The sequence below is a fragment of the Gossypium raimondii genome, chromosome 2 (genome assembly GCF_025698545.1).
Source record: "Gossypium raimondii isolate GPD5lz chromosome 2, ASM2569854v1, whole genome shotgun sequence".
In the NCBI taxonomy this organism is placed as follows: Eukaryota; Viridiplantae; Streptophyta; class Magnoliopsida; order Malvales; family Malvaceae; genus Gossypium; species Gossypium raimondii.
Window position 1 is genome coordinate 46,719,080 of NC_068566.1, and position 15,968 is coordinate 46,735,047.

The following is a 15,968-nucleotide window of genomic DNA, read 5'->3' on the forward strand; positions in this document are numbered from 1 at the left end:
CTATTGAGAGTAACAAGGAAGACGTAGACGATGCTAATTTGGCCGACGAAATCGATGATAATTTCTTGTTAGTGTCAACGAACAATAATTCCAAGTAGATCCTAGATTTGGGATATTTTTTCCACATGTGTCCCAATAGAGAATGGTTCTCTACATACAGTTCGATTAAAGGTGGAGTTGTGCATATGGTAAACAATTCATCTAGTAAGGTAATTGATATTGGTACTGTTAAAATTAGTATGCACAATAAGACGATTAAGACACTCTCAGATGTCAGGTATACACTTGATTTACGAAAGAATCTCATCTCCTTGAGTATTTTAAACTCTAAAGGTTGCAAAATCAACATCGAGTCGAGCAGCATTAAGGTATCTCGTGGGGCTTTCTTTTTGTTAAAAGGTAAAAGGACTAACAGTCTTTATATTCTAGAAGGCTCTACAGTGACCGGTGAAACTGGACGTCCCTCGTCCATTACAGAGTCGAAGTGAACTTGTTTGGAGCAGAGGCATCTTGGTCATAGAAGGAAAAAAGGTATAACCATTTCGTTGAAGAGAGGTTCTCTTTTGGATGTAGGTTTTGAAAAGTTAAGGTATTGTATTCGAAAAAATCAAACCCGGGTTAGTTTTGATTTAGCAATTCACAAGTCGAAGGCTAGAAGTCTTCCGGCTTCTAAGCTCAAATTCGACTCAGTTAATTCCCTGCATAGTTCAAGATAGGCCTGTGGTGGGCTTTGACAAAGATGGCGTTGTGGAAATAAGAGTCAATGTGGAGATTTGTTAAGATGAGTCATATTTCAGTCAAATTTGAGAGATAATTTCCTAGTTAAACTTTGTTTATTTGTTCTAGTCGAACTGTAATTAGTCTAGATTGTTTTATTATTATTTGACCTATGAATTTAGCCTATAAATAGACTCTTTTACACCCTTAGAAAATACACCCATTAAAATATTAGAACTCATAACACTTTTGGATAATTTGTGTTTACATTTTGAGGGTTCTTTGTTTTTATCTCCATCTTTTGTACTATTTGTTCTTTTGTCATTATAGTAAAATTACCTTTGCCCGTGATTTTTTATCCTCTTTGGAGGGTTTTTTCCATGTTAAATTTGCGTGTTCAATTTCTCAATTTCTTCCGCTATTTTTTACTTGTTCGTTGCTTAATCGGGTCGATCCCCAACAACTTAATTTTATAATTTTATCCAATGTATTAGCTAATTATTCTATTTCCATCCAATTTATCCTAATAGAGTTTGATTACTAACCTGAGTACTAAATTTCCTTTAATTCTCTTCCAAGCAATTAAAGAACTAACTTAATCTAATTATCGAGCTATATTTTTATACCAATAATTTAGGCAAAATTTATTAAGAACAAACCCCAATTATGGCTACTCAAGGTAACTAGGTATATTCATATCCTAATTACAAATCAGAATTGACTCATTTAATTTAGATCAAGAATTATTCATTCGAGACCTAAAACGAAAAGCCATTTTCCAATTTCTTTAAGTTTTAGATTAATAGTTGACTAGACTTTTATCAATAAAGAACAAGAATGAATAAGTAACCAAATCTCTATCAAGAATAAAAAGAAATGAAAATAAAATTCAAAATATTCAATTAACTATGTGTTGAATCCATTGCAATCCTAGAAAGAAAACTTAGATCATGAAAGCTTTGAAAAACATCTTGAAATAAAAACAAGAACTAATCATGGGAAAAGAAACAAGAAATAAAATAGATGGAGAAATAGTCTTGTTAATGATTTCCGTCGATCCTTGATGCTTAAATGCTTTAACAACTTATCCTTTTTTCCCACACCTGTCTTGAGGTTAGGTCTCTTTTCCCCTTTTATATCCCATTAAAATTCGCAACCCCTAAAAATTGTCAAGTAAATCACCTTACTCCAACGGACGAATCTTTCGCTAGAGTAGAAAGTTGTCTATCACTATTTACATGATGTGCACGCTTCAACAGACAAATCTTCCGTTAAAGCAAAAAAAAAAGTTTTCTTTTCATAAATCAAACTATTTTTTCTTCATGCTTCGTTCGGACCTATAATGGATAAAAAGCACTTGAAAATGAGTATGAATTAACATTAATAATAATATGTAATTAAATTAAAACAAAAATTAAATATAAATACAAAATATTCATAAAATCTACTAAAAACTAACCTACAAAGTAAACTAAAATCCTAAAATTCTACTAGAATAAGAGTAAAATAACTATATGTTATTAGATGAAGAAGAAAGAGCATAGGCTAGCAAAGAAGATGGAGATGAAAGGCAGAAAGCTCTTTGTGATGGGATGATACTTGTGAAATTATTTTGGTTCAAAAGTTGGATTTTATTAAGGGAAAATTATATTAGTAGTCATTCAACTATTACTATTTTTTATGATTCAATTCTTTAATTTTGTCTTTTTTATCATCAGTTGGCTAATTGTGGTAGCATTTAAAATTGGCGTAATAGTAACTTTAACCTTAAACATTTATAATTTATGTCAACTTAATCTTGATTCTAAAAAAATTTAACCTTAAACACTTACACATTGTGCAATTTAATCTCTTTTTTTTTGCGCTTTGCTTTTAATTGTGACATTGAGGTTAATTTTAAAAGAATGAGAAAAGATAAAAAATTATTATCTTGGGTTTTTTAGCATTTTTATATATTTTTAATCTAAGTTAGCTAATAATTTTTTTAGCTTTTTAGGTGAAAGGGTCACAAAGAAAAGCAAAACTGCAAAAAGACTAAATTACATAATGCGTAAAAGTTGAGAGTGAAATGTTTTTTTAGAATCAAGACGAAATTGACATAATGTATAAATGTTGAGGGTTTTTTAAAAGCTAACATCGTTAGCCAACTAGTGACTAAAAAGACAAAAATGAATAGTTGGGTGACCATACTATAACTTTTCATAATTGAGTGACCAATAGAAATTTACTAATAATTAGATGACTATTTTGTAACTTTTTATAATTAGGTGACCCAAAAAATTACTAATAATTAAGTGACTACTAATGTAATTTACCCCATTTATTATTGGTTTGCCAAATGACCTAACATAATGAGCTCATTCTATACTATAATTTACCAATATCATATTTTTATAATAAAAGAAGGTAATCAAATGCCTTTTAACTTAAAAAGATCTTACAAAAGAATCACCCAATTTATCTTCTAACAATATGTTTTAACATGGAATGTAGGAAAATCAATAATCGTGAACTCAAAATTTCCTCTCAAACAAGTTTTATCTAACCAATCAACAATCATATTCCTCTCTCTTCGAATAAACGGAAACTTCACCATTTGAAAGTATTTCTTAACTGTAGTAATCTTTCATACCAATATCATCAAATAAGAATCCCCAAATCTATCCGTAAAACACTCTACTGCTTACCAATGTCATTTTTGATACACTACAAATGGAGAGAATAAATGCCAGAATATGAACCTTTGAATTTTAATGCCGAACACAAAACTTTTAATCACTTGTAGATATCATCTCCTCTTAATTGTAACATAATTAATTACTATTTTTGACAAATAAAATAATTTGAAATATCACATCAATCAATTAAATTAAAAATTAAATCCCATCCTTTAATTTACTACTATGTCTTTGCCTTCGTCAAATTCAACAAATCTTTAAGAAATCTCCTTGGAATTTCGAGTTTGAAAATAGTATACATGGTGGTTTTTATATTTATCCGGAAGAACAATTTGTACCATTTAAGTGGAGTGAAAGGGAAACATACTCTTTCCTTGGCTTTTTCCAATTAAAGGTTCTTTCAGCACACAGTTTGTGAATTGTCACTTACCTTGGAATACTGCAGCTAATGAAACAATCAATTAAAGCATCCATCATATTCCCTTTGGGATCTTCTTTTTATCCCCTAAACTATATATATAAATATATTATATTATCTCGAATATCATTGTACTATAGAGTTAAATTACATATTATCTTTTTACTTAAAAAAATAAGTAAATTAGTCTTTTCTGTTAAAATTTTTATCCATTTCTAATGTAAAATTTGATGTGGCTGATGAATAACTAAACAGTTTCACAGGGCATGCAACATGTACCTATACTAACGTATATGAACTATTCTTTAACAACAGAAATAGATGAATTTTTTAACAAAATAACCAATATGTTTTTTTATCTAACATACAGAGACTAATTAGCCTATTTGTTAAGTAGATGGGACAAAATGCATTCAACTCTTAGTATAAGGGCCTCCATAGTATTTTTTACCTATTTTAATTTAATAGTTTTTAAATTATATATATAAATATAATTTTTAAAGTTTACAAGTACATGATCACAACTCTATGCATTTCACCTCTCCACCAGAAATACTCTTTGCCCTTACTATACTCCAACTTGGTAATTTTCATCGCCTGTCCAGGGTTGAGCCCTAGGATTTGACAAGGAACTTAAAGAGCCATCTAGAGACGCTTTACGCCCAATCATTCCGGATAATGCTTACATCCTCTATATTATCGCGACTGTTGGCACAAAGTTAGCTGATGCTTATTCCCAAGATACCATCATTGCATCTTCTCCTGGAAAAGAAGTTCACAACCCGTGGGCCTTCTACCTCCACACGTCATTGCTCCATTAGGCTTTTTCCAATTGTGGAAAATTCTCCATTGCTGCCTCCCATAGGAGTCTGGGTCGTGTCTCAGTCCCAGTGTGACTGATCATCATTTCGAACCAGCTACTGATCATCGCCTTGGTAAACTATTGTCTCACCAACTAGCTAATCAGACACAAGCCTCTCCTCGGGTAGATTCCTCCTTTTGCTTCTCAGCTTACGGGGTATTAGCAACCATTTAACTATAAAATTAAACTATCACAGCACAAAAAAACTATGAATTAGATAAATTCATACTATAAACTGACAGAAATAAAATTTACACATGAAAATTGTACAAGCCCAATTTGCCCGGGCCCACTACCCAACTAGCCAACCCAATTATAAAATAACCCCAAAACCTCAGCCCAATTCCAAACCTACCTAGACCTAGCCCAAACCCGAAGCCCAGTACCCAATTGGCCCAATCCAATAACCAAAGTCAAGCTAGGGTTTCAGAAAAGAAACCCTAGCGCCGCATCTAGGCGCCGCACCTATTGACCCTTGGCCTTCTGCCACCGCTGCCATCACCTCGCACCAGCCCACCGCCACTATCCCATCATCCCACTTGCGCCGCCAGACCTGCAAACAAGCAAGAAAAATAACAGAAACAAACAGTAGCAAAATAGGCTATAAAAGCCGAAGGAAAATGTAACGGGAGGGGGGCTTTTTGGTTTTTTGATTTTCGATATAAAAAACCGATTATAAACAGATTGTAAAAGGGGGGACTGAAAGAAAAAAAGTTGATTTTGGAACAAAAAAAGAAATAAAAGCAGAGATAAAAGTTTTAGCTTCAAAAAACCTTTCTTTTGTTCAATTTTTTATTTTTACTTTTGTTTTGTTCAAAAATATATATGTATATACGCATATGCAGAAAAAAAAGTACCTTTTTTTGAATTTTCGGCCACCGTGTACACAGAGAGAGAGAGAGAGAGAGAGTTTTCTCTCTGTTTTTAAAGAAAAAATGATGAAACTGTTATTTTTTAGTTTATTTTTTAATATTTATATTAAGCATTAAACAGCGCCGTTTTGCCCCCCAGATCCGCGCGTCGACCCGATCCGACTCGGAGGGTCCGCGTGTTTTCGCTGAAGGGGATATTTGCGCAATTGATCCCTCCGCCTTTGCGTTGTTTTCAATGCGATTTCTTTATTATTTTTTATTTCGACCACGAATTTTCGCGCCTGTTTCAATTTGGTCCGTAGACCAAGCGCTTGGATTCCGATAGAACGGCACCGTTTCAATGACGTGGGAATATTTCGCGTTTGATCCTCATTCTTTTGTAGCGTGTTTTAATTACCCATTTTTATTTATAATTTGAGCCCCTTAAATTTATTCCTGATTTCGATTTAATCCCTTCCGTTTTATTTTATTTTATTTTATTTTATTTCTTTTTAACTATTAATTTCTGTTTTGTTTATATTTTCATTTATCTTATATATATGTGTATACGTTATTTTAATATGTGCTATTATTATTTATTATTATATATTATTATTAAAACTATAATAATAATAATAATAATTATTATTAGCATTATTATTAATATTATTAAATACCTTTTTACTTCAAGTTATGTTATATGTATATACATACATACAATTATTTTAGTATACATACGTGCGTACATCCCATGTTTCATATATGTTTATATGTACATATTTATTATTATTATTTTACAATTTCAAGTATGTATATAAACGTGAATAAGTTTTTATAATATATGTATGTACATATTTTTTTTAAATTTGTATAAGTATATATATATATATATATGCACATTGTTTTATCTTAGAATTTTTATATTCATGTACATACACACGTTCTTATAATGTACATACTTATATTTTATATATTTTTGTATTTTATAATCCATTTATATATATATATGTAAATACTTATATTTTCATATTTTATAATTCATATATATATCTTTTATTTATTTTCTTCATTTATTTATTTATGTACATATCTCATTATTGTTATTTTATCTTGCTTTAGTTTTGTCTGTTTAGTATTTGTCATGATGCCTGCACGATTGTTTTTATATCAGTCTTATTACTTATTTATATTTTGTTTTGCTCGTGATTATTTTACTTACATTATCATCATCATTCCATTACACCCATTTTTATTTCGATTTCAAAAAAGAAATTTTAAAAATATAAGTAATACTCGGTATTTGGGATCTTTGAGAGAATCGAGCCCTAACGTATTGGGTTCTGATTTTCTTCGTTGAATCTAAATAATCGAGATTACTCTTTTAAAAATGATAAAAAGCTCATTATCGGGAATTCAATATGTTATGTCCTATCGCATTGGATATGACACATTGTTTTCCCGAGATAAGGATTTTTTCTAAAAAATAATAAAGGTAATATTCAATGTTTAGAATTTTGAGAAATTGTGCCCTAACGTATGAGGGTGTGATTTCTTCATTTGACTTAAACAATTGAATATCCTTTTAAACTTTATTACACGAGTCTTTTTTTTTTAAAACCTAAGTTTTAAACGACCTCAGAGATTAAGAAAAGATTAAGTCCTAACTTACTGGGCCTGATCCCTTTGTTTTTAAAAAAAATTCGAGATAACTAAATATCTTTTAAATAAGCAAATTATTTGGCATTCATTCACGTATCGGGAATTCGAGACATTGTGTCCTAACTTACTAGATTTGATGCCTTTTTTTTCGATTAACGTGAAATATGTTTCGTTTCCCAAAAATTTTCAACATTTTAATACAAGGATCGTATTTTTAAAATTCTTCAAAGTTTTCAATCTTCGACATTAAGACATTAACTAATCAACTAGGTACCAATTTTGGGTGTTACGAGGGTACCAATCCTTCCTCGTACGTAACCGACTCCCGAACCCATTTTTCTGAATTTCGTGTACCAAACTCGTTATTTTAATAAAATTAAATTGTTTATTAAAAACAACCACTTTTACGAGGTGACCGATCACACATCATTAAAAAAAATTGGTGGCGACTCCCGTTTTCGTTTTCATTTTCAAAACCCAAATCGACCCCGTTTTATTCAAAAAAATGGTGTCAACAAAAACAACTCATAATGAGACTCGAAAACTAACAAATTTATTTATATGGATCTCGAATTTGAAAATTCTAAGACACTAAAGGTACTAAAACCTTGATGGCATAAATAAATATAAACATAGCTTTCAATGAGTTCTAATCGAGAAAGAAAAGGAGGTGGGGGAATATTGGACCCACAAACCTTCAATGTTGCTATATATTATGTGGTAGAGCCATTTTCTCTTTTGTTTCAGCATTTTACTTGAAATATTGTTCCACCGGTACGTCGTTAATTCAACCATAAATAGTAAGGGTGCGGGACTCCACCACTTTTCTTCATCGTCTGCACTGTTTTTATGATATGACTACTTTTATTGATCCATGTTGATTCAATGCGGGCTGCTTATGGAATATATGGCTTCTTGCCCAACCCATTCCTTTTCCAATCCCCTTTTCTTTTCTTAATTATCTAATTATATGATATGAATATCTCACCTCACTGTTTTTGAAAAGCACATAGCCTTTGCTTTTTGCCACCCATATTTTTTTTTTCCATTCACATGATTGATTTCAACATAAGATTTTGTTGTCTCTCGTATAGTGGGTAAAAAGCTATTAGTTTTGATTTGGTTGAATTTGGATTCATTCAACTTATTTTTTTTTTTTGGTATTTTGAATTGAACCAATTTCAAGTTTGAGTTAATTTTAGGTTTGAGACATTTCACGTGGATTCGAGTCATTCATATTTGAGATTTGGTTTTTTAAGTTAGTTTATTTCGAATTTTAATTTATTTCAGATTACTTGTTCGAGTCTAATTTGAATTCAAGCATGTGGTTATTTGTTATTAATTTTTAAGCTAAATCAAATTAATCAGATTAGATTTTCAAATTTGATATTAAAAGCTGATCCAATATTTTAAATACTCTCCTGTTAAATTTTGATCCGTCTAAGTTGATAGCTAAACTAATGAAAGAGTATAATTAATATAATATCGATATTTTAACTACTCAATTATAATATTTTATAGTTTGAAAATTAATATATTTATACTATTATAAAAATCAATTTTATGTATATCTTGAGTTAAAAGTCACACTAATTCAGTTAAAAAATATTAAAAGATTAAAATAATTAAAAATATTATTATAAGGGTGTTTATGTACTAATATGACTATGGTATAAAAAAATCACCCACTCTTATAAAAACATTACCAATCTCATAAAAAAGGAAAAATTGCATAGAAAGTCTCTATAATACTATGCATTTTTAGAGCTTTAATTCTTACTATAATTTGATAAAGTCTAATCTACTTTTTCAAAATATATATTTGGAGATATTTTAGGTTTAAATTATTTTGGGTTCAAGTAATTCGAATTTGAGACTCAATATCTCAAGTTAGATTATTTTGGGTTTTAGATCGTTTCAAATTACTTTTTTGGGTCTAATTTGGATTCAAACTAGCGATTATTTGTTGTCAATTTTTAAAGTCAAATCATGTTAATTCAAGTTAATCAGTTCGGGGTTTCGAATTTGATATTTAAAAAATTGATCTAGTATTTTAAATACACTCTAAATTCAATCTATCATTTAACACTAAGCTGGTGGCTAAATGGATGAAAAAACTCGATTCGAATGTAATATTTAGAGTTTGGAAACTTCCAGTATAATTAACCCTTTTATTTTATGAAAATATTTTTCAAAAAATATATAAATATGAATATTTCACCTCACTGTTTTACTGCTTTAATTTTAAAAAAGAAAAATTGGTATAATAATAAACCAGGAGGGTGAAGATGAATTTTGGTGTGGGATTTAATTGGCCATATAAGATTTGCAGCTAAAAGTTGCAAAAAGTAAGGCCTTTTACAACAATGGCAGAAGGTGAGTCAGGTTGGCCTGAGTGCCTGACTCGAATTGGCTCAGTTATACATTTCTTCACTAGTCAGCACTGACAATTTATCCATTTCCCATCATGTGTTGAACCAACAATGAGGGTCAAAACTATAATTCTATTATTACTACTAAAAATCAAACCCCAAACCAAAATAGTCTAATTTCTATATATATGGTTTAGTAATTAGGGTACCCACGAGCGATAGCAGTAATTAAACTCTTCATCGAAAATATTTTCTAAAGAAGTAAATGATTAGTCATAAAATATGCTCTGTATCCATGAATGGAGATCAAACTCTCAACCATAAAATATTTGTATCAAAATATTGGTGGCATCTATTTGAAGATTCAATTACTAGGGGATTATATGAATTTCTTTTAAATCAACGATTGAAATAAAAATAAAAAGGAAGAAAGAAATATCAATCTGTTGTTGATCAATTAACATGTTCTAGGTCACAAGCACAATTCTCTACTTTCTACGTGATGTGGCTTGATCAAACAGTTATAATATTCTCATTTTTTTTCTTTTAACCACAGTCGTTGATTTAAAAAAATCTCACTATAATAAGATCTCACCTTCCGATATTACCTCAAAAAATATATTTTTATGTTGTGGATATTAATGAAGTGCTAGGTAGAGTTGGAAGGAAGAGATTGTTGGTGTCAAATTCAATGCACTAATTTAAGATATTTAAAAAGGTGGTTGAACATCAAATGATGTGGCTTATTTTGTGATGGTCGAGTTTGTTCCGATGTTATTTCTTAAGATCAGATATTTTTCGTTTAGTATGGCTTAATTTTAGTCAAGCATTCAAATTAGTTCTTGAAATCCCTTTCCTATGTATTGATTTACATAGAGAAAAAATCTAAATGAAAAGTGAAAAAAATAGAAATTATCTAAAGAGCCCTTTAGGTGATATTTTTTATCATTTGGACAAATATTCTAAATTCCATATCTTGAGGGTTGGAATCTTACTCGATCTTGACATATCAAATTAATTGACTTAAAAGATATTCTAAATACGTCGCAATTTAATAAATAAAATAATTTTAAAAATGATAGATATATATTTTTAAAAATGATAAATTGAGCTATTCGATTTGAGTTAAATATAAACTATTTTTGGTGGTGGTCCATAGGATTATTCGCGATATTCAATCTATTGATTATAGATATTATTCTAATTATACATTATATTTATATTTTCCTAACCAGTCTAGTGATTATATTTATATTTAAAAGAATTATTTAATTTTAACTATTTAATGTTATATATAATATATAATTTTTTGTCTTGCTTTAATTATAATTTTCTAATCTATAATTTTTCAAAACAATACAAAAACACTTCGTAATGTAGTGGAAAGTTAAAATTTTATTATTACACGACATAAATTAAAATATGTTTAAATATGTTTTTTATTTAAAATTTGAAAAAATATAAATAGAAGTAAAATTTGTATAAAAATACAAAAATATTTTCCCAAAAAAAAAGACAAAATGATAGTTGGTTGCACGCGCCCAAGCGAGAGTGTAACAGTGAAATCGAAAATAGATCTAGACAGAAGAAAGGAAAAGGTCAAATTGCAGTTTCGGTCCTATAATTTGTAGTTATACACTAATTTCTCAATTAAAACAAAAACAGAAAGAGAAATCTATGTCTAGCATTATGGGTTTTAGAGAAATTTTAAAAGAAATAATAATTAAAAATTAAATTATAAAACTTGACAAAAACAAAATTAAGGGGGATGAATAACACGTGTCGGAGAGACAAACCAGGATCAGGTCCAAAATCCGGCCCCTACAAGCTGACCTGGCGGTCCACTCTTTCCCATGGTCCGGACTTGCACAGTTCAATGTATTGCTGCCACAATGAGTCGGTTCTTTAGCTTTCCATATTTTAGAACTTTTTTTTATTTTCTTTTATTTTTGCATTATCAATGCTGATTGTCACAATCTTTGCTTTGTTGCATCACTTTCATTACTTGGAAAACCATTCCCATGACAACAACAAAAATTAAACCACTTATTACTTTCAAGTTCTTTTTTTCATTTATTTTCTAATTATGAATAAAAATATTAACTTTTATTTAATATCAAAACTGATAGTTATAAATACTGAACTAAATAATTAATTTGTTGACATATAGTTTATATATAATGTTAGTTAAATCTTAATTTGGTTGACACTAGCATTGTTACTAATGCATGAGAACACGGATTTGAGCGTGTTCAAATATTTTTTATCATCCTATTTAAGGATTATGAAGGAGTTATGGGGAGTTGAGGCATTGTGACTTTAACTTTTTAGGTTTGAGTGTCACCTTATGTAAATTATGGTGTAGGTTTTTAGTTTGTATTTTGTTTTGGTTTAACTTAAACCCTGTGCGGGTTTAAAAGTGTCTTTGTATAGGCTCGAATATATATGAGTTATCAATTGTACATGTTTATTCTAGTGTTAATGATCTGAATGTAATTTTTTTTTTGCAATTGAATGTTGGGACCAAAGCTGCATAGTATTGATGTTTCGATTCTTGAGTTGTTTAAACAACTCCCTGACTGTGCCCTGGCGTGCATGCATCTAGGCTATGTAATCAACACAAATAGAATAAAAAATATAGCGGTTATTTGCAAGTGTGACAAGCCAGTGATAATATTTTTGTGTTACAACGGAACACAAAGTATTTCAAGGATCGGACCTAAGAAAGTTCAGGTGATAACGTGATTAACAATGAAAATGCATGCAAACAAGAAATCTAGCTAGCTACTCACTAAGTATTATATTACGAAAAATTATTATCAATGGTTAATTACACTATCTAATACCAAAAAGGACTAAATTGCAAAATAATCAAACGTGTACAAAAATCAATTCAAAGAGCTAAAGTGTCAGTTGACTTCCATGTTGCTAATTAATTCTTGGATTAGGGATCTAAAGGGTTCAAACTCCTAACTGATAAAATTTTACCTTTCTATCACCATTTTACCAAATTAGACAATTTAGTCTGGTTTATCTCTCGACCTCACTAAATTAAATTGGGACGATCGAATTGATTCCCAATAGGTTCTCCTCTTGGCCTCACCTATCTAATTGTTCACCTAAAGGTGTCAATTCTAGGTTTTGAAGTTTATTCAATTTAGTCTAATTTTTACGATTTAGTCTCTGATTCAAAAACTAAATATGTTACATTTCCATCAACCAGCCACCATAAAATTTAGTTATTATCCATAACCAACACAACAATATCAACTAAATACATACTCAAACGATTCATTGAAGAAAACATAAAAAGCAAGGTTAGAAAGATCTTAAGGGCTCTTTATGAGTTTTTTGGAGAAGATTATAGCAGCAACAATGGAGAAGAAAACACATCTAAAGTTAGAATTTTTACATTTTTAAAGGTGGACAAAGCTGAAATATATTAAATAACTTGAAGAGAAATCAAAATACAAAGTAAAATTTGAGTATCTATTTGCAAAAAGAAGAAAAGCTACAATAACTACCACTACAACCACTAAGCTCAGAAAAGTACAGAACTAAAACATAAAAATGGTGGAGAAGCTAACTACTAAGCTAAAAAGATGATTAAAAAGGTGGTTCATTTAAGTTTGATAGCCAAAAAAATCTTTAATACAAACAAACTTTAAACCTTAAAATTGACAAAAATGACCTTGAAATACATAGGTTGACTTGGGTTTGTGTTGGACAAAAGATTACCTCTATAGTATTTTTCCCCCGTTAAGTAGTGGTGTCGTGGTATCCAAGCTTCAGTGTTGCAACACTCTTGATTGTGGCACACTCTTGGCTGTAAGGTTTCTCAAATTCGCAACATTGATTGGTTGGTGGTGCGGCATCCTCGGTAGTGTCCATGACTTATTCACTTCAACAACCTTTAGTGATATCGCGCCCTTGGAGGCTTGGTGTTGCAGCTTTAGGCTCGATGTCGTGACACAACACCCATAGTGTTGCAACAATCTCAACAGTCAGCTCTAGGTTGATTTCTTGTTAAAGTATTGCACCTTTGAGGTAGTGGAGGCTCAGTGTTGCGACACTCTAGCATTAGTGTCGCGGCACCCATGTCAAATGTTGTTATCCTCAAGGTTTTGTCATTATCGTCTTCCTGCACAACTCAAGCACACCGTTAGATTCCTAATGGCACCATTTAGCCAATTTGAGTATCAAAATGAGTAAAACCAAATAAAAAATATAATTAGTATAGAAAACTAAAAACCAACAGAAAGTATAGAAAAGACTTTTAAATTGCTTGAGAACAAACTCATTAAGTGTCCTAAATAGCCTAATTTTATGTATCAAATTATGACATATCACTCCTTATTTAAACAACTTGACTAAACAACTCCATGTTTAAACAAGCTATCTAGACAAACTTTTGAACAACAGTCTAGACGAGACTTTAGGGCAGTTTAAATGATATTGGATGTAGACATTTTTGACTTGGACCTTCATGGTTGTTTTCTCCATAAGCAAATGTCGTCTATCAAGTATTGTTCACAGTCTTGTTCAAACTCATGTATGAACATTAGATTGGATTAAACAAGAAGCAATCTAACTGCTTTTAAAGTAACTATACTTGTTACTTAAAAAATGTATTTATTGCATTATTTTCTGTCAAGTATATTTTTATATATTATTTTACTCAAATTAGTTTAATCGTAAATTTAAATTTGGACATTGAGGGCCTAGGTTCGAGTTTTATTATATTTATTTTCTATCAATGTCATTTACATCCTCAATAGAAATCACTTCGATTACAAATTTCCAAGCAAGCAAGATTGAATCACCTTTTTGACAAGCTTCGAGTTTGAGTATTTTTTACCAAAGGAAAACAGCCTGATTTGAGATGTTACAAAGCTTTGCATAGAATTCAGATAAAATGTTAATCTTTTCCATTCTTAGAGTCCTTGATCTTGTTGTCAACATCTAAATTGTGGACCACTTAAAAATATTGGTCAATTTATGAGAAGTTTTGAGAATAGTCCAAGCTTATCTAGTAGTTGTGCATTTGGAGGTTTGCCTGAACTCATGATGATCAACTTTGCGTAAAATTGCATTAAGGGATTGTAAGTTTGCATTAGGCAGTTTTTCTTCATCACTAGTCCAAATTACTTAAGGTTTAAAAGTCCTTACACCAGATACATCAATAGTTGATGGTTCTCAACCAATCAGAATTGAGTGCCAAGCTTTTCATTCATAGACTTGATAAAAGCTCACATCTTTGCTTTCTAGTAGGCATAATTCATTTTGTTCAGCATGGAGGGGGTTTAAGACTAATTACCCTTCCATCTCAATTGATAATCAATGATAAGATCTTCACTTAGTACTTCAAATGTCTAGCTTTGATACCAATTATGAATTCGTTGAATTTTTCTTTCAGATTTTTGTTTAGTTGCAACTAGACGGACTTACTAATTGTTATAAAATAGGGATGGAAACATAATTTTGGTTACATAGTTTTTGAAACTTCCTACGTCTATAGGGCAATTCCTAGAGAGTAATCCACTATAGATCAACAAGTATAATGTATTATTAAGTTCAGCTCACTCACCAAGTTGTAATATCATTCATATACTCAATCTAGATCACTTTCCTCACAAAGTCTTTTCCCTTGAAAGCTTAGTTGTAAACTGAACAACAAGAACAATTACTTACAACAAACATGCACTATATCATAAACTATAACTAGCCTTATGTTAAATAGGTGTTTAATGGCTTACAAAACTACAATCAATTTGGATCTCTATCTCCTCAAAATAACCTTCGAATAAGTCTTAAATATGAAATGAAATTGCCAAGATCTTTTTAATGTAGTCTTTTAAGGAAAATAAATCTCTTCAATAAGGAAACTAAATCAATTAAAAAATATTTAATATATCCTTACTTGAATTGTGTTTATCCACATTTTGTCTTCAATAATGTGCTGTTAAAAATCCTCAAATATGTTCAATTAAAAGTTCTAACAATTTTGATCATAATATGCCAACCAAACAAGATAAGTTACAATGGCCTGTCAAATGTTTGTTAGGTTGCAACTTGAGTTGCATCTAGCCCTTGTAACTACTACCAACAACTATTATAAATACAATATACTCAAAAGTATTATACACGTAAAAAATAAGTTGAGCAACTACAGCACATGATCAAACCAACACAAAATACAACGAACAAAAATTAGAAAAAAATCAGACAAAACTCATCCATGGCATATGCAAATGTTAAGACTGAAGACCTACACATCTTAATTGTGAATGGTGAGACTTGAGCTTGAGAATTCAAGAACCAAATGTTTAACTAAAAATGCCAAACCCATATTGGCTTCATCTACTATTATTATGTATACTAGATCATGACACATCTATGATGCGAGTGAAA